Genomic DNA, 25,010 nt, shown 5'->3' on the forward strand with positions numbered 1-25,010 from the left:
TGTGTAGCAGCAGCTGCCGTTAATGCGTGTGTGTGTGTGTGTGTGTGCGAGAGTCCTTGTTGCCCCTAACCAATATTGTTGTTGCCCTGCTGACTGCTGCCTCGGCATCGAGTGATTGCTCCATGGGGTGCACTTTGGCGTTGCCAGCCATGACAAAAAAAAAAAAACACAAACCCGAAACCAAAATCAAGTGAACAGTAGAGAAAGGAGCGGGTGTGGGGTAAAGCGTCAGCGGAGCAGAAGAACGTGACGACGGGGCCAAGGTGTGTGCCGGTGAGGTGAGGCATTCGAAAAGGATTGCTCTGCCGTTGATTGCTTTTTCGCTGGTTTTTTTTGCGATCAAGCGAGCGGGAGATCGGCTAAAGGTGACCCAGAAAGAGAGTAAGGCCTCACCTTACACACACATCCGCCTTGGGCAGGAGTACCGCAGAGCAGGAGATCGGTGGAGAGTGGGAGAGGAGCGGTGGAGGAGAGCGGGAATGAGTACCATGAGAGCTGAAGAGCTTTCGCAGGGCAGCAGAAGTGCACACCCACACACACACACCCTCGCACACACACACACACAAAATAAACTTTTATTGTATCCGCATTTCAGTGTCACACGACGACATCCGACGACATTTTGCTTTTCTTTCGCTTTGCCTTTCCTTTCTTTTGTGCGCGGCTTGTCTTTCTCTTTTGCCGCCGCTGCCGCCGCTCTCTCGCTCGCTCTCTTTCAGTTTTCAGTTCAACTTTTGCCACATGCCAGAGATTGATACTTGCGGCGAAAGTGATTTATAGACTGGCCTGGCCTTCACTCCCTACCCCTATCCCTACCCCACCCACTGGCCCACCTCCCTCGGTGGCAACCGAAAGATCCATGACGTAAATTGAGCCAAATGTCTGGCTCATGACAATTTGATAATAAAGCTGTCAGCTGTTCTGGGCTCTTCCTGAACATGAAAGCTGCTGTTGTTGCACTTGCAACATCCTTGGAATGCCACACACACACACACACACACTACTTCGGAGTGCATTCCCGTTTCGCTGACAACGAAACGAAATGTGCAACGCTTTTTGGTTCGTTCCGCACATATGTGACCCCCGTAATGCCAATGTGCGCTTCTCCCAGATATTGATATTGTCTTTTGGCTATAAAAATAATAAATTACCAGAGATGGAGGGGGTGGGTTGGTGGGAACAATAAAAAGATTCCAGAAAACTATTACCGAATATTCAAATACCCTTTGAAAGAGGAAAAAGAAGTACAAGGACTTCCAGAGGATCGTATTCTGGTAAAAGATGATCATGGGATCCATACAGACTTTCGGGAAGCCAAAACTTGAGAACTTTTGGTGGCGATGCCATGTTTATCGCTAAGCCTGGGATATGGCGATGTCTTTATCGATTGTCAGGCTTGATATCATCGACATATCCAATGGACCAGACGCCTGGGAACACCTTTTGCAGCGTCTGAAGAAATCCTCTTACCTTTTTGGCTAGATCTACGATCTACCCTGCCCCCTTGCCCCCAAAAAAGGGTACCACAAATAGCCGCAGCACAACAGCAGCACAGCTACAATATCCAATGTTGCAATTGTTGCAAATGCCACAGCTAAAAGGAGCGAAACTAAAACCAGTTTGCCTTTGTGTCCGCCAGAGCAGCAGATCCCAGGCTTCCAGTAACGGTCGGGGGTGCCAGGCTGCCGCCAAGTGGCAGGGGCAGACCTCTATACTAATGTAATGCAAAATTATCGTGGCCATTGTGTGCTGTGGCGGCGGCAAAGGCAAAACGAATGCAGTGCAACAAACGAAAATGACCCAAACGGAAAAAAACTCGACCAACGAAAACAAAAAAACAGCCAAGTCGAAGTCGAAGTCGAAACCGAAGTCGAAGCCAAGAAAACACAGCCAGAGTGCAACAAAAAGCGGCAGGCAGGCGGGCAGGCAGCAAGCAAGAGATGTTGTTGCCCGTTTCCACGGGCAATTGAAAGCTAAAATTGCATTTTGTGACTGCAGCAGCCAAGGAGGAGACGGGGGGGGGGGGGGGGGGACAGCCTTAAGAAGCTGCTCTGAATACAGTAAAAACACCCGCAGGCGGACGGACACCCAAAGGGAGGATAATTGCTTAGAGGATGGAGAAGACCCTCCAAGAATGATTATGAAAGCCACAGGAATGAGTTTTTACTTTAAGAACCCACTAAATACGGGTAATGCTTATCCCGGAAGCTCTCCACCGATCAATGGCAGCAACACTAACCATAAAAGATCTCCCACTGATCAGAGTTGATCGGATATTGGATATATGCTGTGTATCTGGGGCATCTTTGGAGGGGTACGTGTCCGTTGAGCAGAGATTTCACGTTACCCATAGGTGGGGCTTTGCTGTGGCATCTCCAGTGGCGGCTGCTGCTTTCTGGGTTTCGTATTGAGTTACCCCCCGGTTTTGTGTGGCTGGCTGGCCTTCTGTTGCTGCTGTTGCTGTAGGAGAATGCCATTATAACTGGAGCCATGCAATTTGCATAGAGAGGCACTGGAAGGGACAGCAGAAGGTTGCACCATGCGGCAGATGGAGATGGGTGGTGGCTCACGTACATATAAATCAATCGCAAAAATGTTGGAATTGTATTCTATATTTCATTTCATTCCGTCAACATTTTCTTGTAAAGTCTATGGGTATCCGCGTTTGCCCCGTTTCTGTTGTTGCATGCTGCACATGATGATTCATACCGAACAATCCGCGAAAGTCCTGCGCCTGTCGCTGTAGCTTTTGTCGCCTTTTGTTGGGGTCCGGGTCCGGTCTGTCCTCAAATTGCTGCCAATTTGTTTGTGGCTGCTGCTACCCATTTTGGGTCGTTTCTTTGCCACATTCTGTGGCACTGTCCATCTAGGGGTTTCAGTTTTTTATGCCCAATGCCCAATACTCGTACTCGTACTCGTACAGGATGGGATTGGTGGGATGCTGCTGCTGGCTGTTCCAGGGCTCTGGCTCCTGGATTGGGTAGGGCGACTCTGGGGCTTCTGCCTGTCGCTGTCGTTGTCATTTGAGGTCAGTTTTAAATGGTTTCCTGTCAGTTGTGGTCTTTGGTTTACCAGAAAACGGGGCAACAGCAGCAGCGGCACCACCACTGCCACCAGAAGTTGCATACGTTGCACACACAAAAATATTCAATAAAGTATTTATTCATATTCCCTGCCCAATGCCGCCCTGCCGCCCTGCCGCCCTGCTGCCGACTGTCTGCCGGCCATAACTCTTTCGAGCTATCATCGATGATGGCATTTTTCGTAAAACTTTTCCAAACCATTTTGCGCAGGGCAACGTTTGCATTGGTTGCACGCTCCGCAGTTGCACAAAGACATCTTGTGGCCTCCAAAAAAAAAAAACCCGACGCATAATTAAGCGCATTTTCTGCCAGTGGCATGAAAATGAACACCTCAAGGTGTTGCAGTGTTTCTTTCGGAAAAGCGGCGACTGCAACAGCAACAGCAACTGCATTGAATTCAATACGACAGACGGGCAAAAATGAGATTGCATCGTGCCACGGCTGCCACGGTTTCTACTGCTACTGCTACTCATTTACGTTTTATTTTATGCCACAAAAATACCACAAGAATTGCAACACCGAGAGCGCTCTGCTGCTTGCCACTGAATGTGACTCTGACTGTGACTGTGACTGTGAGTCTCCTCTGACTGACTGGCGGCGACGAATGTGACACCCCACACCACACCATACCATGCCACACCATGCCACGCCGCGGCGCGGCACAGCGGAGCAGAGTGGAGCGGAGCGGACTAGCTCAAGTGGAAATGCAACAGCAGAAGCCCTATGCATTTTGTGCCACTCGCTTTTCTTGCTTTGGTTTTATTTTGTATTATTTTTTTTTGTGTTTTTGGGGCCAGGCACTTGAACATGATAGGAGCGCTTGGCCAAGAAGTCACTGATGGCGGCGGCAGCCAAGTGGCAGCCAAACACGTAAGTGGCACATGCGCGGCGTTAAAATTGCAAATGCCAGAAGCAGCAGCAGCACCAGCAGCGTTAATAATACGCCTGTCTAGAGGTAGGAGCCAGAACCATAGAGCTCTTGGCTTTTGTCTGTTCTGGACTGCAGCTTCGCCCTGTCCCTGCCCCTGCCTCTGTCCCTGCCCCTGTCCCATGTGGCGTATGCGTAATACTGCCCAGACATGTGACATGGCGCCCCCCTACTGTTAGATCCACTGGAATGTTAAGCTCTGCTTTCGGGTCAGGGCCGCAGCCAGAAAGGACCCTCTCCTGAGCATTCATTGATTTTTGATTGATGGCAAAGCAATCATCGAATTGAGTGCAGTAATGGGTGGGTGCCGGATGCCTGGGGGGGGGGGGGATATTTTCAATGAGTTTTCACTTGGATTTTGAGGACTTTAAAGGCGGCGCTAAAGACATGTTTTCCAAAGAGGGCTTAAGCGAAGCTTAGCAGATTTTTGAGAATATTATGAAAGTGTACTCGAAGAGGGGCTGGGGAATAAAGAACAAATTCGTGTCTAAGCCACGAAGTTCGGATACACTTCAGTTTCACTTTCAGTTCGAGGAATTTTCAGGCATTCTTTCGTTTTCATTGATGGAAATATGTTTTTGCAAGTCGGAAAATAATGAATGTTTCAATGTAAAGGTAATTTTTAAGGATAGCGCGTATATTTGTGGAGTACCTTATGGCATGCACATGTGTTTAGGCCTTACCAGTCTTTTTTGTCGAGGCACATCGAATTTTTAGAATTTTTGGTTTGGATTATCTTTGGAAAAAGAATAGATAATCTGAATTTTTGAGATTATTTTTTATTATTTGGGTTATTTAATATATTTATTTATTTGTATTATTTATTATTTTTTTATTAAATATTTTTATTTATTTTTTTTATTGTTATTATTTATTTATTTTTCTTTATTATTTTATTTAAATGTGATTTATTTGCATGCTCAATTCCCTCGAAGACTCAGACGAGTAAACCTCAAAAATATTTAAAATAGAAAATATTTGCTAAATAATAAAAAGTGATGATTTTCATCCTATTAAAACGTAGATAGTTATTAGTCGAACTATTAAACTTAAAAAAAACAATACCAAGCCGAGGTAAAAATCAATTAATGTTTAACCAAAAATTATTTCTAATGATAAATTTTCATTTTATTACAAAAAAAACTATACTTTATGGAAGATTTTTTATATTTTTTTTTATTGATGTATTTATTTTTATATTATTTATTATAATTATTATTTTATTTAATGGAAGACATGTTTTTTTTTTTAAGTTTGTATAATCTATCGAGTGATTTTTGTGAGGATATCATAAGTGCCCAAAGTCCAAAGTATCATTTGGAAGTCCATTGGATTTCTGTATATAATTATCCACAGAATCAGAATCAGAGAGTGAGAGTGAGGTTTTATTCGTTTTTGTATGATGTCCTGGGCGCCAGTCATCACTTCTGGCCGCTCCTGCTGCCCCTTTCTCGCGCCCACTCCATTCTGTGGGATGATTAATCAATATTCCTTTCAAAATGATATGCTTCTGGCCGGCCGGACGCCTCCACGGCGCGACGCTAATGTTGCGATCTAAATGGTCTGCCGCTGTCAGAAGGGGGGGGGGGGGGCGGGGGGGGGGGAGTGGCAACGGGAACGGGGCCAAGGCCTCGTTATGGCTCTGGTCGAAGAGCATAAACAGAATGACATGGCAGCCAATTAATGTCCGACCATGTCATGGGTTTGCACTGTTGTGTGCTTCCTGGGTGCCGCACAGTCTGTGGCACCTCGGTGGCATCTGCCCCTACCCCTACCCCTGCCCCAGCTCCTTCTGCCCCCCCCATCTCCCGATCATCTCCTTCTTCTGTGGCAAATGGGCAATTTGTTGTCGTTTATATAAGGCGCATTCTGTGCATTTTCATTGTTATTATTGCGCCTGTCCCGGGCTCTCACTCTGTCCCATTGCCAGTCTCCTGCCTTGACTCTTGCCCTCTATCTCTGTCTCTTTCCTTGCCCCATTCCCACTCCCTGTCTCTTGCTGTGGCTACTGCTATCTTTCTTGCACTTCCTGTCGCTGTCTCTGCCCCTGCCGCTGCCCCTGCCCCTGCATCTGCCCCTCTTCTGGCACTTGTGCCTCGTTTTGCAGTTGTGTATATTAATTCTGATGCTGCACATTTACATGCAAAGCGGCATTTGTAATTTGTGGACTCCTCTTGTGCCTTGTGCCTGCCTGCCTGCCTGCCTGCCTGCCTGCCTCATGGCTGTGCCCCATTCTGTGGGAGTCATTCCGTAATTGAGTTCACGTCATGTGCCTGTCGATGGGTGGGCGCCGCTCTTCCTCCCTCTCCCTCCCTCTCTCTCTTACTCTCCCATGAAAACTTTGCTGAGCGTTGCACTTAAAATAATGTTGCATTAAGCTCCTCCTCCCTCCCAGCCCCCCCCAAAACAACGCGGAATATCATCCTCTTGGGGGCAAGCTTTGCTCCGGAGGCAGCGTGAAAATACAGGGAGAGAGAGAAAAAAAAGATTTCTATAAATCCGCACTTATGCCCAAAACAATAAAACGCGCAACAATTGCGACCATTTGGTCTTAAATATGCAACAAAAAGGGGGGAGCCACTAGGGGAGGGAGCAGCAACAGCAACAGCTACTATCCCCCATATTAGGGAATGCCATAATTCAGCTGAGACGACGGCAACCAGAGCCGACAGAGAGGCACTCCACACAGAGCTACAGAGCTCCGCAGTCCGCAGTCCGTCCTCCTGCTAAGCCTCTCCACTCTTGTAGTCATTTGCCTGGGACCCAGTGCCAGTGGCAGTGGCAGTGGCAGGAGCAACAGTGGCATGCAACACAGCAGAATGTATGCCAGCAATTTAGACAACTTCGTTGGCGAGCAAGCGCAGCGCAGGCTAAATTATCAAAAAATAAAATAAAATAGAAAATAAACCAAAAAAAAAAAAATAGGGAGGAAAATCCCGAAACAAGGCAAAAGGAAGCGATAACTTGCAACGGACCTGGGCTGGGGCTAGTGTTGTTTTTTTTGGAGGCGTGGGCGTGTGGCACACACACACACACACACACACAAATACAATAAAACTTATTTACGAGTCACGACGGGGCACGGGACTGCGTCCATGGCTCCCAACGTAGTTCATTGTAATGCACTTAAGGGGGTGGGGGTGGGGTGTAGGAAGCTCCTAGAAAATACGAGGGGGGGGGGGGGACAAGATGCGCGCAAATGATATGCAAAAATGAGGCAAGAGTCAGAGGGGGCGGCAGAGGCAGTTGAACGTTTTGGTTAAAGGGTAAATGAGTGCGCAGCATGCGGCATGAATGAAAGCGCCCAGAAAGAAGGCCAACCACCAAGAGAGGGGGGGAGGGAGAGGGAGAGCGGAGTGGTGCCAGGCTGGTGGCAGTGGCTCCTGTGTAATATAAATGAAAGCAACAAGGGGCAAGCCCCAAAGAGCACCAGCAACAATAATAACCCAGCAGGCAGGCAGGCGGGCAGCAGCCACAGCAGACGGCAGACAAGGGCACACCGAAACGTGAAAGAAACCCAAAAGCCCCCCCCCCCCCCCTATCCCCCATCCCTCCTTCAAAAGAGGGGTAATTATTAACAAAAAGACAGTGGGAATTTTATTACAGGAAAATTATCAACAGAAATTCCACGCACAGGAAATTGCATGGAGTGTTTTTTATTAGTATTACAAGATCAACATTAATTAGAAATATTATTATTGGATGTTTATGGCAATGAATTTATCAGCGGGAGAGTTTTTTAGGAAATCGGAAGAACTCTAGACGCGGCGAAGGTTAGAGAAAAGAGACGCAAGATCCCAGGCTATAGAAGGGCACTTCAGGCTCTTCAGGGCTATTTTCTCTATTTCTGGTACATCTGACATTGTTTTACCGATTAAATATGCCCTGCAGTATATAAATAATGATTAAATATCCATTTAAATATGCAAATCCCCCCGCTTAAAAGTCTCTGTTTTCGCCGTAAATCTCACCTTCAGGTCTTTCTCTTTCACTCTTTTTGCAGACACAAAAAAGTGGAACAAAACGATTGCAGCACGCACTCACTCCCGGAGGCAATTTCCCCCCAGCCCCCCGTCGCCGCCGCCGCCGCTTTTCCCGGTAAGCAAGTCCATTCCGTTGCTAATGAGTCCGGGGCCATGCCTCTTTAAGTTTTAATAAGCGTGCGCGTCCCCTCCCCCTCCCACCCCGTCCCCTAGCCGCTCGCTCCATTACGCATACGCCCCATTAGCGATGGGCAGAGAGGGGTCGGTCTCAATTTTCGCTCAGTGTAGGAGTGCAGCAGGTTAAGGCTGCAAGGGGGATGGAGGAGGAGTGCAGGGAGTGAAGGAAAAGAAGAAGGAGTACTGCTGCTACGTGTGGCATCCACACGTCACAGTACGTAAAGTTCTCAGTAGTCGGTGAAATTGCGCGCCTTGTTTATTGTTGGTGTTGGCCCGGTCCTCATGGTCCTCATGGTCCTCATGGTCCTCCTGCTGCCCCGTGATGTTGCCTTGGCTCTCTCTCTCTCTCTGGCTTTTGTGCCTGCCCCATGATGTTGCCTTTATTATGGCTCTTTATTGTCGACTCATGCTGCAGGGAAATTGTGTGAACTGTAAGGACGCGCTGCATCTTCGCCCACAAACACCACCGACATTCCACCAGCACCCCCCCAGCACCCCCCTGCCCCCAGCTCGTTCCACGTTCCGTTCCACTCCCTGGACTACGATATTTATGGCCAGCAATACTTTGTGCGATTATTTATGCCCTCTTTTCGTTTCGTTTCGTTTCGTTTCGTTTGTTTGTCATCCATATGAGGCGAAGGGACTCTTACAGCCGATCCCCGATCCCCATTCCGTCTCCTTCATGCACATGCAAAATTATGCGAAAGAACGAGCAGGCGTCGCGCCGCGGCGGTGATGCCAAGGCTCATTAAAATGTATGCCACACCGAAAAAAAAAAAAACGTAGCAAAGAAAGCGAAAGAAAACAATATGCATATCCCTGGCAAGGACATTGTGTGGTGTAGAGTGGGTGTTTCAGGGACGTAATCGTGCGTGTAATAAACGATAATCCATTATATATCAATTTTTATCGCACTCGAAGAAAGGAGAAAGGACTAAGAGCTTTGTCGTGCGGCGTATCATTTATGGCCTTGACAGGAGGTCCACTTGAGGGGCCGAAAGGAAAAGTGCGAGAATAATGTTTTTCCGCTGCATTCAACCTGCACGGAAGAAGCTTAATTCTGATTCAGTATGGATTAATGGAGATATATATGGCTTACAGGGCGATAGGTGGAGAGTAGGAAGTACTCTTGCCATGGCAGGAAGGTTACAAATAGAGTCTTGGAATAAGGATTAGAGGAGGAAGGGAATGATTGATCTCAATGGGCTTGAACGAAAGAATCGATTCGAAAGATTAGGGAATAAATAGTAATAAAATGCAACAATTATAAAATAAAAAATTTAAAAAATGCAAAAATTATACAAATAAAACAAGAATATAAAATATAAAAGAAATCATACAAAAATAGCAATGAAATATAATTAAAATAAATAATAAATTGATAAATAGTAATTAGTAAAAATTAATATAAATAATACATAAATAAAATAATACAAATAAATAAATAAATAATATAAATATAAAAAAAATAATATAAATAAAAAATAGTAATAAAATGCATATTAGTTTAAATAATAAATTCGAACATATTCATGGAATACTCATGGATTCTCTAATTTATTATTATTTTTTTTTTAAGAGAAATCTTAAGAGATTTCCTGTAATGAAAACCGTGAAAAATCCGACTTGAGCGCTCTTGAGAACTCTTAAAATCCCAAAAGACATTCCTGTAATCCAAACCGTAGAAAATCCAACTTCTTTAAGACTTTACCACCCCTGGAGAACTCAGATTGTCCTTGATAGAGCGAAAAGGTGCAACCGAAATCCATGTTTAGTATAGATCTTTTCCTGTGACTAACCTAACGAATCCCCCATCCTGATGGGACTGTAGGCCCGTTCGGCCCGTTAATTCGGCATCCGCCCTCCATTAAAAACTAAATTAACCGCAATCCCATTTGCACTCATTACCCGCTAATCAGAGATACTCGTACGGGGAAAGAGACAGCTAGACATGCCACAATCAATCCCGGCCCGCCCCCGACCACCTGCCACGGCCTCTGATGACCGCAGAACCCACACACAAAAACCTATACACGGAAACAGAATGTAACTGTAAGTGAAACAAACCCGAAAATCAGTTTAACGGTAATGCGTCACGCCAAATCGCAGTTAGAAGAGGAGTTCCAGTTCTAGATTCAAGGGCCATGTGCCGAATATTCGACAGTCGAAAACTTTTGACAGTAACTGTAAATGCCTGGCGGGGGGTACGTTTTATTTTTTTTTTTTTTTGGTTCTTCTCCCCGCCGGCTACTAATTAGCAGCCGCAAAATTGACGCATCATCATCCTGTGTCGTACCATCATCATCATCAGCAATGGGCATGGGCCCCCGCCAATATACCGCCCCATATACTGTATCGGTCGTCGTTATAGCGCCTCGTTTAGAGAAGTTCTCCTCCAAACCCGCACCCGCACCCGAACCGGCAACCGAAGCCGCCCCCGAACCCGCACCCGAACCCGCACCCGCTGGCTGTGGTTAATTAGGAAGCAATATTTAACGTTAATGCGAAATAAATCGCAGAAGCGTACAAAAAGTCGATGACTGTGGAAAAATTGGTGGGAGGAGCGGTAGAGAGAAAGCAATACTAGAAGAAGGCGGTGAGGAGGTGGAGAAGAAGAAGCAGCAGAAGAAGTCGCTCACTTAATTATGTTGACGTTTATGCCGGCATCTGCTAGGCACCCACACACACACACACACACAACAAGAACAAAACAGAAGAATGAGAACGTGAACGAGAGCGGAAGAATAGAGTGAGAGCGGAGAGGCTGTTGCGGAGAGAGCGAGCACCTAACGAAGAGATGTGCTCGTGCCAAGGCACGATGGAGTCCACAAAACCGAAGGCTCAATGCCCAACGCTCTCCCAACGAAACGAGTCACGCACGAACTGTGCAGCGCTGCCGATGACCCTCTCTAGCTCTAGAACCAAAAAGATCCCCAGCGGTAATCATTATTAATGATGACTTTTAGTTTACAAGCTAATTATTTGTTACTGTTACTTGGCGGGCCATTGGAAAAAGAGAACCGTGGTGGCAGACGTACAGAAATATGCTAAAGAGTGTGAGGGTGGGGTAGGGGGAGGGGGAGGGGGAGTGTTGGGGCTGTTGAACATTCGCGGGATTTCGCTGATGATTCTCCACCATTTCGTTCCGTTCCTTACGGGCGAATTCCCCTTTTGATATCGCTTTAATTAATTTATTATATCGCCTGGCAATGGACTTTTTTTTTTTTTCTCTCGCTTCTGTTGCGGTTTCTGCTGTTGTTTTTTTTATCTCTTATTAATTACATTTTTATGTGTGTGTGTGTGTGTGCATATTGTTGTGTAATCAGACACCATTGTGGGTGTCATCAGGCGTCAGTCAATATTTATGATGAAATTGTTTTGTGCCTCCGATTGATCTTTCATCGCGGACTCTGAAATGGCAAACTAAACGTTTTCGATAATTGCCAAAATGTAAATTTAAGCCGCTTAGAGATAAAAAAAAACCTCACAAAAGAAGTCAGTGACCAAGAAACCTATCAAAATCATGTGAAATATGTACGAATCGGTGTCTATAGATATTGTATGTAAATCGAAAGCTCTACCGCCCACTGTATGGTCTGGAGTCTGGCGTTTGGCGTCCATAAATTAGCAGACACAATCGGCAACAGGCGAACAATGAATGGATTTGGAAATCAATTCGAAATTGGGTCACCTACTCGTAGAATTGCGCAGACGCAACGGAAGCCGCATAGCGATTGCTTGTCCGTTTGACTGGCGGCCGGAGGTCGGGCTGGAACCGAACAAGAAGAAGAAGAAGAAGAGCGGATGAGCGTGTACTCCATAAAGATAAATACATGTGGAGCGGAAGATACAAGTAGTTTTGGGGTTTTGGTTAATGTCTTCTAACTATCGTTTCAAAGAAGAACTTCAAATAGATTAAAGAATATTTTTTTGAAGATTGTTTAATTTTGTTCGCTTAATTTCTCGAGTCCGAGTTTTTGTGCCCCTACAAAAAAATAGTTATACATTTTCAACTCCAGGTTTATCTACATATATCATAAAAAAGGAGACTTTTTCCCAGTCCCCCCTGGAGAGTTTATGGCTTTCTTGTTGTACTTTTCCCATCAATTTAGTCTTGGATAATTTCCCTAGGATAGGCTTTGGAGTCTCTTTAGGTTCGAGTATTGCCTCTTTACAGGGGACTACGCCCTCCCTAGGTCCACCCACAGAAACCCTATACCGAATCTACCTAGTAATTAAAAAAATGGGTGACTCCTGCTGTATTTTCTACCATTATTTTCCCAGGTTCTATTCCCATTTCTTTTCTGATGATTTCCCAGGAATTTAAGCCAAATTCTTGGTATCCGCTTGACATGCAATTATCATTAGGAGCATATTCCATTCTACATATTGTATGTATGTAGTACTTCGTAACGGTAATGATGTAATACGAGTATCTCTCTGCAAATTATGCAACTTCTCTGTCTCTGTCACTCGTTCGTTCAATGAACTGTTATAATTTGCATGAATTCATTCTGACAAAAGATAACAACAACGAGTCTCCGTCTACGGGTAACTGTAATTCAAAGACAATTGCAATCGCAATGACGAAATTATGTTTATTATTTGTTTTGGTTTTTTTTTGCTTTATTTTTGCTGGCTTTGCTAGTGTGCTCTTTTGATAATTACGCAAACAAACGGAAAAAAAATAACAAAAATAAACGTAAAAGAAAAAAAAATAGCAACAATATCTGCAAAAATGTGCGTGGGAATTTGTGAGTGCAAAAAATATTACAAAACTTACAACAATGCGAATGAGAGACAATGCAAAAGATGACGACAAATTAGATGCAGAAAATGGATGGGGGCAAAAATTAAATAAAAATGCAATTAAAATGCACAGCAACTAGTGCATGGTGGAGGGGGGAGCGGTGACGAAGAGGTCGCTCGCTCAGCACTCACGTTGGGAATAATTAAAACAATTTTATCCGTTTGTGTGTGTGTGTGACATAAAACAAAAGCGAAAGTGTTGAAATATTTATGCAGAAAATGCACAGAAAAAGTGAGCGGTAAAGCAGAGGTAAAGCATGGGTAAAGCAGTGGCAAAGCAGTGACGGTGGCAGACCAACAAACACGTGAGCGACAGAGACGCAGCGGCAAAAGGTAGCAAACGACAAGTGTCTCCCAGTAATAATAATAGCAACAACAACAACAACAACAGCAAATATAACGAGGTGGAGTAAAAGCAAAAACAACAAAAAGAGAGTAGAGATAAGCCAAGCTAAAAACAACAAAAACAGACAACGAAAGCAAAAGCAAAGTCGAATTTTAATTCGAATTTTTAATAGCACGACGGCCGACGGACAACAGACGACGGACGACGACCGACGACAAGTTGTAGTGCGATTTCACGAGTACCTACGCGAGCATGCTTTGTGTGCGTGTGTGTGTGCACGAGCGAGGGTGGCTTGAGACAGTTGTTGGGAAAAGGCAGCATAATTGTTGGTATTCGAGTGGAGATCACTTTTCGATAGAAACAAGGAAGATATTTAAATTAAATTTTCATTTTTTGATTATTATTTTAAAATGTATATTCCACAAACTTTTTTCTTTTATTAGTATTGATTATAAAATATTATTTCGTTCAATTATCTGTCCAGGTCTCTACGGTAGAGGTCCTCTTAGATCATCCTGTTGGGCAGAAAACAACAAATTTTTTATTTTATGTTTATTTTTTAATTTGTTTTCGACTTTGTGACTTTTTTCGTGTTTTATGGGTTCCTTGGGGGAAAATGGAACCAGCTGGAATGATTCTAAGCCTTGAATACTTAAATTTGGGTTACGAAAAATTTCCCGAGAAATGTCTGAGCTGTCGAGAAGTTACGTTTCGCCCCTCGCCAGGTGCATTTGTATTTTAAACGATGCACGAAATGTGTGACTAATTTTGCAGCATTTTTTTTCTGTTGTTTTGCTGGCATTGTTGGGCTGACTGAGGCAGCTACTGTTGGCGCTGGTGTTGCCTCCGCCGTTGTTACTATGCATCACGACGCATGCGCCACCACCACTGGCGGCGGCGGGGTTGTCATTTGGCCAAATGTCTGCCGAGCGTCTGCCTCGCTAGCCTGCTGCTGCCGCTGCTGCTGCTGCTGCCTTTTGAAGGTAATTAAAATGGAAATTGCATTCACAGCAGTTGCTGTTGTTGTTGCCTGACACCAGCAGGGAGGGGGAGGGGAGGGTAGGGTAGGGTTGCGGAGTGTGCCACGTCCGTTGCCTCGGATAAATGCGCTAATAACTTTATTCAGTTGTTGCTTTTGTTGTTAATGTTGTTAATGCTGCTCCTCCTCGTGCTCCTCCTCGTGCTGCTCCTCGTGCCCCTCCTCGTGCCCCTCCTCGTGCTCCTCCCGTTGTTGCTGCTGCTGCTGTAACTGCTGGCATTGCAACATTTTGGCTTAGATGGTTATCAGCAGCAGCGGAGAGACAATAGGCACGGAAATGGCAAATGATGTTGTTACCAATTTCGTTGTTTCTTCAGTGCTGCTCTGAATTGTTGTTACTGCCAGTTGGATACCCTTTAAGGGTGGTTAATCATGATTAATCATGATTAATTTGGTTTTTGGGCTCGCCATCAAAAAAATGCACTTTATCGATCTGAAAGGGTATCTGGGGATTCGCCCTCTAAAGATACCCTTTCTCTTCCCCCCCCTCCCTGGCCGGACGCATGCGTGTGAAGGGCAAACAAAGCGTATCGCTTATCTAAGACACCGCCGGAAAAAAACTTTTATTTTCACAGAGTTTTAATTTAATTTTCATGTGGCCATAAAAAAAAAACCAGCATGGAGATCTGTTGTGGAGGGGAGGAGCCCCAAGTGTTGCGAAGAGCGATCCAGCGGAGAGACATGTTTTAGGCCAAAAACAGATTGCGGGCAATTTGTGCTTTTTTTGCTACGGTTTTTCTGCTGTGTTTGTGGCGACCCATAGACATTGCCATATCGTCATTTTTATGGGCGTTACGGCACTTGAAAAGTGCAAATCGAAATGTGAATTAGTGTTAACCTTAATTTACATACACACTCGCACATGTCCGTTTCGAGATGGCTAATGGGCCAGACCTTATGCAAGCCAGACCCCATCGATTTGGGTCAAGGCATGGCTTGATGGGAAATTCGAGCAGGAAAGTCTCACAGCTCTCGTTGGGCATTCCTTTTGGGATAGATGGATGCCCCATTTGTTGTGAAGAACCTGGACTAGACCGCTGTCAACCCTCCCGAAAAACACTCGGCCAAGACACCCGGCCCCTCCCCTCCCCCACCTGTGGAGAGGGCATTGTCTTTGGCAGAAAACAATTTGTAAATTATTTATTAATATACATAAAAATAGCAGCTGGAACAGGAACAACAACGATTATGGCTGCCATAACAAATACAAAAGTCAGTGGAATGCCAATTAAAATGCAAGCCACATCGCCGCTTAATGTCATAATTATGAGCCAACTAAAGAGATTTACGTATATTGTTTCATAAAAGTTTTCGGCCCGGTCTGGCCCATCCTCCATCCTCCAACGCTCTGTTGCCTGTGTTTTTGTGCGTGTTGGCCAGAGGGAAAAAATGGTTGCCCGCCTGCCATCGATTATGCAGGAACAGGAAATGGCACGCAGCAGGAACAGGGGGGGGCAGGGGGCTGGGGGCAGGCGGCAGGGGCAGACAGTTGACACGTCAACTTCTCGGCGTGTTAACGAACAAATCTATCTTGTGGTCATAGAAAAAAGCTGGCCATAATTAAAGCATCACATGCCACACAGTCACCCAGCCAACAGTCACGTAACAGAAATAGCAACAACATTTAATTTGCGCCTATTAGCCCTGTCGGCATTAATGTGGCAAAAATTAATATTATTCAAAAAAGGAAAGCACCAGCAAAAAGCAAACACGTCACGAAAAAAAAAACCTTCTACTCGAATTGTGGCCAACAATTGATGGAATATCCACTGTGTGTGAATGCAATTAATCAACAACTACTAAAAAGCTTGTTAAAAGCCAACCAAACGGATTACGCCTTGCTTTGTGCCACACAAAAAAGGAAAGCGTTTATTAATTGTGGATCACGTATGCATAATTACAGACATACATACATACGTTTATGTGTCAAAGAGTGAGATACTGCCACAGCGATATCACACATAAAAATTTTAAAGTTACAAAAAAAAAAATCAATGTCGAAAAATGCGGTGCCATTAATAGAGCTGCACTATTTTGTTTAACAGGTATCACGTAATGCCATGAGTTTTTGGTACATTGTTTTAGTTTTTAGTTTTTACCATAAATTCTTCTTATTTTGAAGTTTTTTAGCCAGCAATAAAGATTGAAAAAGGAGTTTTAATTTTTTATAGAATTAAAATAATTATAATGAAGACTTTTCATTAAAAGATAAGAGTTTTATTTTTTTATAGAATTCAAATAAAAAATAATACTTTTTATTTAAAAATAAGTTATAATTTTTGAGTAATTAAAATTAAAAATGGGAGTTTATTTTTGTTTGTAATAGAAACGAAAAATATGAGTTTTAATTTTTGTTTAAAAAAGGGTTTTAATTTGTTTATGCCGAAAATTAAAAGTAAGATTTTTAATTTTTATTTAATAACAATTAAAAAGGTTTTTCATTTTTTTTATGACTAAAATTAAAAGTCAGAGTTTTAATTTTTGTATAAAAACAATTTAAACGAGGGGGAACGTTGTGAGTTGCTGCGGACACCGCAACTCTACGGTTATACCCGATACTAAGTCAGTATGGCTCTCCTCCGGCAGACGCCGCTAATATTTAACGACACAACAAAGAGTGCGTGCGAGAGAGACAGAAAATCAGTCTGAGCGTGACGTCGGGCGCTGCGTAGCCAGTGCAAATTGATTTGTTTCCTTTGGCTATAAAAATTATCTGATCTGATTCAGATTCAGCAATCTGATAGATATGGTCGTTATCTATGATTCTGCGTTTTTAGTTTTCTCAAATCTGCAGTATTGTGGATGCAACAGATTTTCGTCCTTTGTGTGGGCGGAAGGGGGTGGGGCGAAATTTGGACATGAAACGGTCAAGGTCCGATATCACTGGAGTGTGGATACCAAATTTGGTTGATCTGGCTTTTATAGGTTCTGAGATCCTTGAACTCATATTTTGCAATCGGCAAAACCGACCATGAAACCTGTGTGTTAGAGTGAGACAGAGCGAGAAAGAGTGAAATTGTTTTCGTGATTCTGGCTGTAATAATTATACGATCTGGTTCAGATTTTGCACTCTAGAAGAAATAGTCATCTTCTACGATTCTGCGTTTTTAGTTTATTCGTATCGTCAAAATTGTGGATGCCACAGATTTTCGCCCTTTGTGGGAGCGGAAGTGGGCAGGGCAAAGTTTTGAAATATTTTTGTAGCAGTGACATATCACAGAAGTCTGGATCCAAAACATCGTTGCTCTAGCTCTTATAGTCTTTGAGCATTAGGCGCTGAAGGGGACGGACAGACGGACGGACGGACAGACGGACAGACGGACAGACAGACATGGCTCAATCGACTCGGCTATTGATGCTGATCAAGAATATATATACTTTATGGGGTCGGAAATGATTCCTTCTGGACGTTACACACATCCACTTTTACCACAAATCTAATATACCCCAATACTCATTTTGAGTATCGGGTATAAAAATGGTTTTAATTGGTTTATAATTAAAACTAAGAGTTTTAATATTATTTTTGAAATTTAAAATTAATAGTTTTAGTTTGTTTTATGTTTGTACTATACAAATTAAAAAAGGCAGTTATTTCTGAAAATACAAATCAGAATTTAGTTCATAAATTGTATTCTAAAAAGTTAAATTTGTACGATTCCTGATGGCATGATTTCCCCGAATACGAGGGGAGTGTTCAGAAATTCCTTTTGATTTTTGTAGTATCGCAGTAAACGATAGATAGAAGAATAGATAATGGACAATCGATATGGAGAGGGATATTCGCACAAGAGATGTTTTCCATCGGCTGTTTGCCTACTTTTGAGCGCTTAAACAGTTTTCAGTTCGTTAAATTTAAAATGCAATTTAATATTTAAGAGGAGAATGCATGTGCTGGGCGTGGATCTGTGCATTTAATCTGTTGCCAGGAAGCCACCTGTCCTGAGCACTGACCTGAGGTTTATTATGCCGCTCACTATCTCCCTCCCTCTCGCTCTCTCTCCCTGTAGCACTCTCTCTCTGTCTCTTGCTCTGTTTGTCTGCCATGGAAAATTTAATCAAATGAAAGCTAGAGGCAATTATCCTTTAAATACAATTAATTAATCACGCAAACAAACACATGCATGCAGCAAGCAGGATACACACGCACAGATACACCCACCATATGCCCCCAAACGGTATTTACACATACACTACATTTGTTATTTCGAGCGTAAAGTGCGACCATTTTTGCCCATGTCCCATGTGCTAGTGTGCGTGTGTGTGTGTGTGCGTCATGTCCTGCTGCCCCGCCATATTAACATATCCTGCGTGTTTAAGTTACGCATAAAATTATATCCTGATTGAATTGCCCAAGCACCCAGTGCCAGGATCCTGCCTCCCCCGCACACACATAAAATATGCGATTTTCAATAAAGTTGCCATCAGAATTTGTGCTGTGCTGTGCTGTGTGGCATTCAACCAACGAAGAGCCTCTGTCCAGCACCCCCTCCTCCATTGTGTGGAACAGGCGGCAGGCGGCAGGCGGCAGGCACCAGGATCCTTGGCGTTAAAATGCGCACCCACGCACATAAATCACGTGCGTGAAACTGAGGGAAAACGAGAAAGAGAGAGCTCTCTCCCTCGTCGGCCTCGTCGGCAAACGGGAAATCAGCACAAGCAGATTTTTGTTGGTGTTATTTTTCGCGTTGTTGCTGCCACGTACTCCCGTATATGAGTTAACGGCCTATCGGCTGCACTGCATCCGCTTGGACATGGGGCTAGCTCTGGTTATTGTTCGCCCGTTGCTTCTCCCCCCATTCGTGCCCCATTCCCATGCCTCATTCGCGTTGGCGGCCCCATTGCCATTGTTGCCGCACACGTGTCAATGGCAGTGGAGAGCGAGCACATTTTCACTGTCGTGTTTAATTAGACTCGAAGCCCTGAAGGTGCATTGGCATCGTCGTCATCATCGGAGGCCCGCTCCTGCCTGCCTGCCTGCCTGCCTCCCTGCCTGACTGCCCTCCAACCACCTGTCCCACCTCTTCCCCCATCTATTCTAGCCCTTGGAAACCCCTTCGCTAACCATCGTAATGCCCGAAGTCCGCTGTCCGCTTCAAGCTTAACTGTTTTCCGGAACAGGAGACTGTAATGGAAGTGGACGGAATGGGGTTTTGCTTTTTGAAACAGCTTTAAGGAAGGAAAATTGGTTTCTATTGAATGTTGCGTAATGTTTATGGGAAGCATATGAAAGATGGAATCAATGGATGGCCATATACTACGTAGGTAAAGGGAATTGGTAGATAAAAGTAATGGCAATGGTAGAACGAATGCCAGAAATGGCTGGAGTCCAGAGTATCACTCTTTGGTATACTGTACATAACAATGGATATTTACAGACTAAATACTTACGTTTCTGCTTCCTTGAGGCTCTCTTCATGGGATTATTCATTCCTTTATCCAATATTATTCAAAATACATGATAATTATACGATTATGTACTCCAAAATGTGCTCTGTGCTTCTGCTCAATTAAATGAGGATTATGTCTAGTCTTTTATGGATCTTGCCAACCACTTGAATGCCTCTATACAGTGGCTACTTATCACACATATTCTAAATCTTGGTAAAAAGAAGATTTGTTCTTTTTCTTACGCTTTCTTAACCACTTCTTGCCCACATCGGGGTCACCCACTGTTCGCTGTCGGGGTCACCATTTATTAACATATCCTTGGTGCCGCCTACAGCCTGCCCCCTGGACACGTGATGTGTTTGGTTTTGTACCTAGCAATTAAACGAGTGCCGCTCCTGTCACTAACTTCTTTAAAGTCCCTCCTTTTCCTGCCTGCCTGCTGGTTCTACCCTCTTCACTAAATGATTTAACAATTTTTCCCCTCGCATTGCGTGCCGCATTATTATTTAGTTGAAACACAGCCAACAAGAGCGCATAACCACTGGATGGCTGGATGGCTGTTGGGGGAGTGCATATATTAAATATGGAAAATATGGAAAATGGAAATGGAAAACTGAACAACAAATTGGGCGATTTGTTTGGCCAAACGCCTCGTTTGTTGCTCATACGCCCTCCCTCCCCAACCCTCCCCTGGGGGCCGGGGGACTGTGCATTTTCGCCAACTTTAAAGTGCAATTGTTTTTGTTTTTTGTTTGCTTGTTTATTCTGGCCAACGTCTCTGGTTGTGGCCGGGAATGGCCCTGCAGCGATTGCACATTTCTTATCATCTAAAGTCCATAAACGTCCGATGGCTGCTCCTCTGATGGCTGTGATGGGCCTAGTCGAGAGCGTTTATGGCCGCTTAAAGTGCAGAAAGAGCTGGGAGCTGGGAAGCACAGGCACATAGCGATCCCATAGCTGCCTGCCAGCCAGAGAGCCAGCCTGCCAGCCAGCCAATGTTTGACATTGCGACAGGGCCAGGGCCATAGAACGACTCGCATGTCGCCCTGTCATATGCGCAAATTAGTCGTTAGTCGAGGTTTGGGGCCCACAGATGGGGCCTGGAGAGGGGCTCAACGCGAGTTTAATGACTTTGGCGTTAGACGGAGACGATGTTGGAGCCATCGCATCGTATCGGCTGCTGCCGCTGCTGCTGCCGCTGCTGCCTGATGAGGCGCATGATAATGGCCTATGATGGCCGCGTTCTTGTCAAAGTCGTGAACGGGGCAAAAGCAACGTTGAGGCATGAACCAACGGCATCCACAAACTGCAACCAGAGTCGGAGTTGGGTATCTCTCTCCCTCTCTCTCTCTCTCTCTCTGCCACTTCACTGCACATGGAGCACACAGAGCCATAGAGCCATAGACACTGGAGTGGAAGACAGTTCCGGGGCTGTGTGCTTTCTACATAAATATAACCATAATTAGCATGTCGCTGGCTTTTGAGCTCTCTTCTTGACTCCAGCAGCTCTCGTTTGATGGTGTGTGTGCAGCATATTGTCAACGCTTATGGGTTCCTTGACTCGCGACTTAGTCACCTTGCAACTTACGGTTTGAGTTCATTTGATTTCCATTTGCCTTTTCCCAGTGTTGCCTACGTGCGTGCTGTTCTGTAACCTCTCTCTCTCCCCCTCCCCCCTACCCTTGCGAGTATCTGCTGCAAGAAATATGCAATCATCATCTCGGGGCAATAGACAGAACGGTAAAGTATCTGTGTGGAGTGCTTTATGGTTCCTTCAACTCAACTGAACGCATCTTTGCATTTTGAATTCCGTTTCTCAGTCTTGCAGCTTAATTATGCGATTTTTAAGAGACACAAAGAGATTCGGGGAAGGAGAGAGAGAGAGGCAAAAGGCAAATGGTAATTGCTAATGCCTCAAATTAGCGCCAAACAAGCGGCATGGCCCACCAAATGGCAAATCGTATTAAGAGGCAGGGAAGGGATTCTAAGAGGATTCCAAGAGGATTTCAAATGGAAAATTCAAGGCAATTCTGTGGCGGCAAAGATGTGTGTCTTTAACGGGGATAAAGCATGGATTTTGGAACGGGTTTAGTTGGCGCAGGATCCAAAGAAGGAGAAAAATGCACTTATAAATGGGGAACAAAGCCGCAAAGTGGGATAGAGTAGAAGTACAGCAGAGTGCCGCCTTTCAAAGACTTTGAAGAAGAAAAAACACTCTCAGTGATCTGCCAGCGGTTTTCCCATTCCTTTCAGCCATATCTTGATTGATTTGTGTAGATTTTGCAATCACTTTTCAATCGAAATGCATGCCAAATGGAGGCAGAGATCTTCCTCATTCCAAATATCCATTCATTCGTGTCCAGCAAACGTTTGCATAATCCGTTCCAGTCATCCATCCATCCAGCCAGCCATCCATCTAACCGATCTCTATAGGATCTTGCATACGTAATGACGATGATAATGGTTACATTTTCAGCTCTAATTGACATGGATCTCTGGATGTACTCCCAGGCCAGACCCACTTTGGCTACACTTTCTTTTGGCCAAAACCAAATCAAGCCAAAAACCAAACTGAAACTCGGTGTAATTGTTGCGGTGTGTTGTATCTTTGTATCTGTGTATCTGTAACTTTGTTGCAGTTGCAGCAGTTTCACTTTCTATGACGGCGCGACACTTGCTACTGTTGCTGCCGCTGCTGCTGCCGCTGTGGAAAGTGCAGCAGTTTTTCGCCTTTCGGCTTGAAGTGTCGTTAACCCAATTTGAAAGCATTTGGCCAGGAGACGACGACGACGACGACGACGCTGCTGTCGTCATGCAAATGCAAATGCAATGCCAGTGCGCGGCGACAACAACTTTTGCTTTCGCTTGAAAGGAAACCAGTTCAAAAGTTTGCTAACATTTAAGAGCCGATTGCAGCATCCACAGAGCGAGAGAGAGAGAGAGAGAGGCACCGATCCTCATATGGTTAGAGTCCAGTTAGAGTTAGATGGCGCGGGGGGAGGGGGGGTGGCAGGACACTTAAGGGTACATATCCCAATGCAGCAATTAAGTTGATAATTTTATCATAAACTTTTGAATTTCTCCTGGACCCTGGCTTGGCCTGGCTTGGCTCTTACCCGTAATTGCTGCTCTGGGAAGGACCACGACCACGACCAGGACCCCCCCACTCGAATGCTCCACGAACCGCATACAATTTTTGTTGCAAATTGTTTACTGCAATTTGTCTTGGCCAAATATTTGCAGCCAACACACACACACACACGCGCGGCCGAGATGAAAATATTTGTAGAAAAACAGAAAATATGTATATGAAATGCCAGAAGAAATCATCTAAAAATGCCTCCCTTTTCGCTCTCGGTTTCTTTTTTTTTTTGGGAACAATTAGGAATTGGTCTGGCCGTCACTTTGGTCTAGACTTGGCCATAAATTATGCAGGCCAGTCAGCCAGCCAGCCAGCAAAAGCAACAGCTTGCACTGTACTCTGCTCTCTGGACCAGGCCAACGCTCTTAGGCAGCAATTTTTCTCCTCTCTGAAAGTTCTCTCTCTCTGTGTGAGTGTGTGTGTGTGTGCTTCATCCTGCTCCTGGGGGCCACTTGAATGTTGAATCAGTTGCAATTTGCATGTGGCGGAGGCAGGACACCGCCCCTGCCACTTGGCCCAGTTGGCCCCCAGGAAAATGCGTTAAGAGTTGGCCATTGGATCCATAATATTTCTCTGGCCTTCTCGAGAGAGAGAGAGGGAGAGGGAGGGAGAGCGAGAGAGGTATAAGGATTTCCTCATGAACTTTGAATCAAGTGCAACTTTTGGTCATTCTGCTGCTAGATTCGATTTTTAGCTTGTTGGACAAGTTAATGGCTTTGGGCCATCCACAAGGGTATCCACACTTTCGATCCACACTCGATTCTCGAAGCAGGTGAAAGTTGGGGGTTACTTTTTCGGGGGAGGAGGGGGGGTGGGGGGTTTCCTACTCTATTTAAATTCCTTCTGTGGATTGCAGGTGCAACGGCAGCAGGAGGAGCAGCAGGAGGAGCACTTTAAGTGTGCTGCACAGGATGGTAATTTCAACATGAAAAACCCGGCCAAAAGTGTAAAATAAATTGGCAAATATATGCGGGAATATCGGGTATGAAAAGCCAAATGAAATTGATATGCTATTGATGGGGGCGGCAGCAGCAAAAGAGCCCAAAGTGGGAGCTGCAGGCAGGCAGGGGGGATTTGGGGGGGTTGAGTAGCATTTTGAGAGTTGATTTTTTCCAATTTGTGTGCTGTGCTGTGTGTGTGTTGTGCTGTGCTGTGCGGCAGCTGAGAATGTTGCAACACAATATTTAAATATGCCAAAACTGGGAAGGACAAGAGTCCTCTCACTGCTAACGAGGGGGTGGCCGGGGAGGCAGGGTAGGTCAGGGAACGGTATCCCATATCGACAGGTATGTATGTGTAGGTGTGCGAGAAATACCTTTAGGGCAGCAGCTATTCATGTACTCGCATGATAGATACATATTGTAAGATACGTAGATACATATGCACAACATTTTTAATGTCAAAAAGTCAGACGTTGCTGCCGGTGCTGCTGCTGCTGCTGCCTCTTGGCCAATAAATTCTGTCTCAATCAATATACGGCATAGAGTGGCAAGAGTGGCAAGAGTGGCAGGAGTGGCACACGAAAGAGGAGGAGAGCTTGCAGCAGCAAAAGCAGATACACGCTGTGTATTAGATAAATTCTTCCAGCAATTTTCAATGGATACGCAAACTGACAGATAAACTGGCTTTTTTTTTTTTGTTGCGCTGTGTGCTGTGTGGAATTCCCAGCAAAAATTTACACAAATACGAGGCCTCTCCTCCCCCTCCTCCGCCTCCTCCTTCGGCCCAGACGCTGTTGCAGTCTCGCGGCCCCCTGTCAAAGAACGTATCTTATCTTCATTTGCCGAGAGAATTCCCAGTTGTTGCAGCATCCGCAGCCGCTTCCCAGCCCCCTCTAACCCAGGCTCCGTTCTCCGTTCTCTGTTCTCTGCTCTCCTTCGTTGGCATTCCTGACGTTTTCTATTAGCCAGCGCTCTCTTTGTAGCCTGTCCAAAATCATTTGGGCTATTTAACTTTTAAGACTAATTAATTACGAAACGACGAAATGAGCAATGTCCGAGCGCTGCCGCTGCCGCTGCCGCTGCTGCTGGGATTTCAGTGTTAGGTTTTTCCATTTTCTTTGGGGGCCAAGACTCGGACTTCGCTTCGTTTTAATTACTTGGTCTCTCTCTC

At 44.9% G+C, this 25,010-nt stretch overlaps 1 protein-coding gene across 5 annotated transcripts in view; it reads left to right on the forward strand.

Annotated features, from left to right (window-relative positions):
• RhoGEF64C (Rho guanine nucleotide exchange factor at 64C) overlaps nt 1-25,010 on the forward strand; it is a 126,118-nt gene that overhangs the window by 38,938 nt on the left and 62,170 nt on the right. For 4 of the 5 annotated variants that reach the window (XM_033382495.1, XM_033382498.1, XM_033382494.1 and 1 more), the window contains one exon: nt 8,015-8,109. The exons of the other annotated variant lie outside the window; for it this stretch is intronic. The gene's annotated coding sequence lies outside the window, so the exon portion shown is untranslated. The remainder of the gene's footprint in view (nt 1-8,014; nt 8,110-25,010) is intronic. 5 annotated transcript variants of the gene reach the window in all.

This window comes from Drosophila pseudoobscura, chromosome X, assembly GCF_009870125.1.
Source record: "Drosophila pseudoobscura strain MV-25-SWS-2005 chromosome X, UCI_Dpse_MV25, whole genome shotgun sequence".
Lineage (NCBI taxonomy): Eukaryota > Metazoa > Arthropoda > Insecta > Diptera > Drosophilidae > Drosophila > Drosophila pseudoobscura.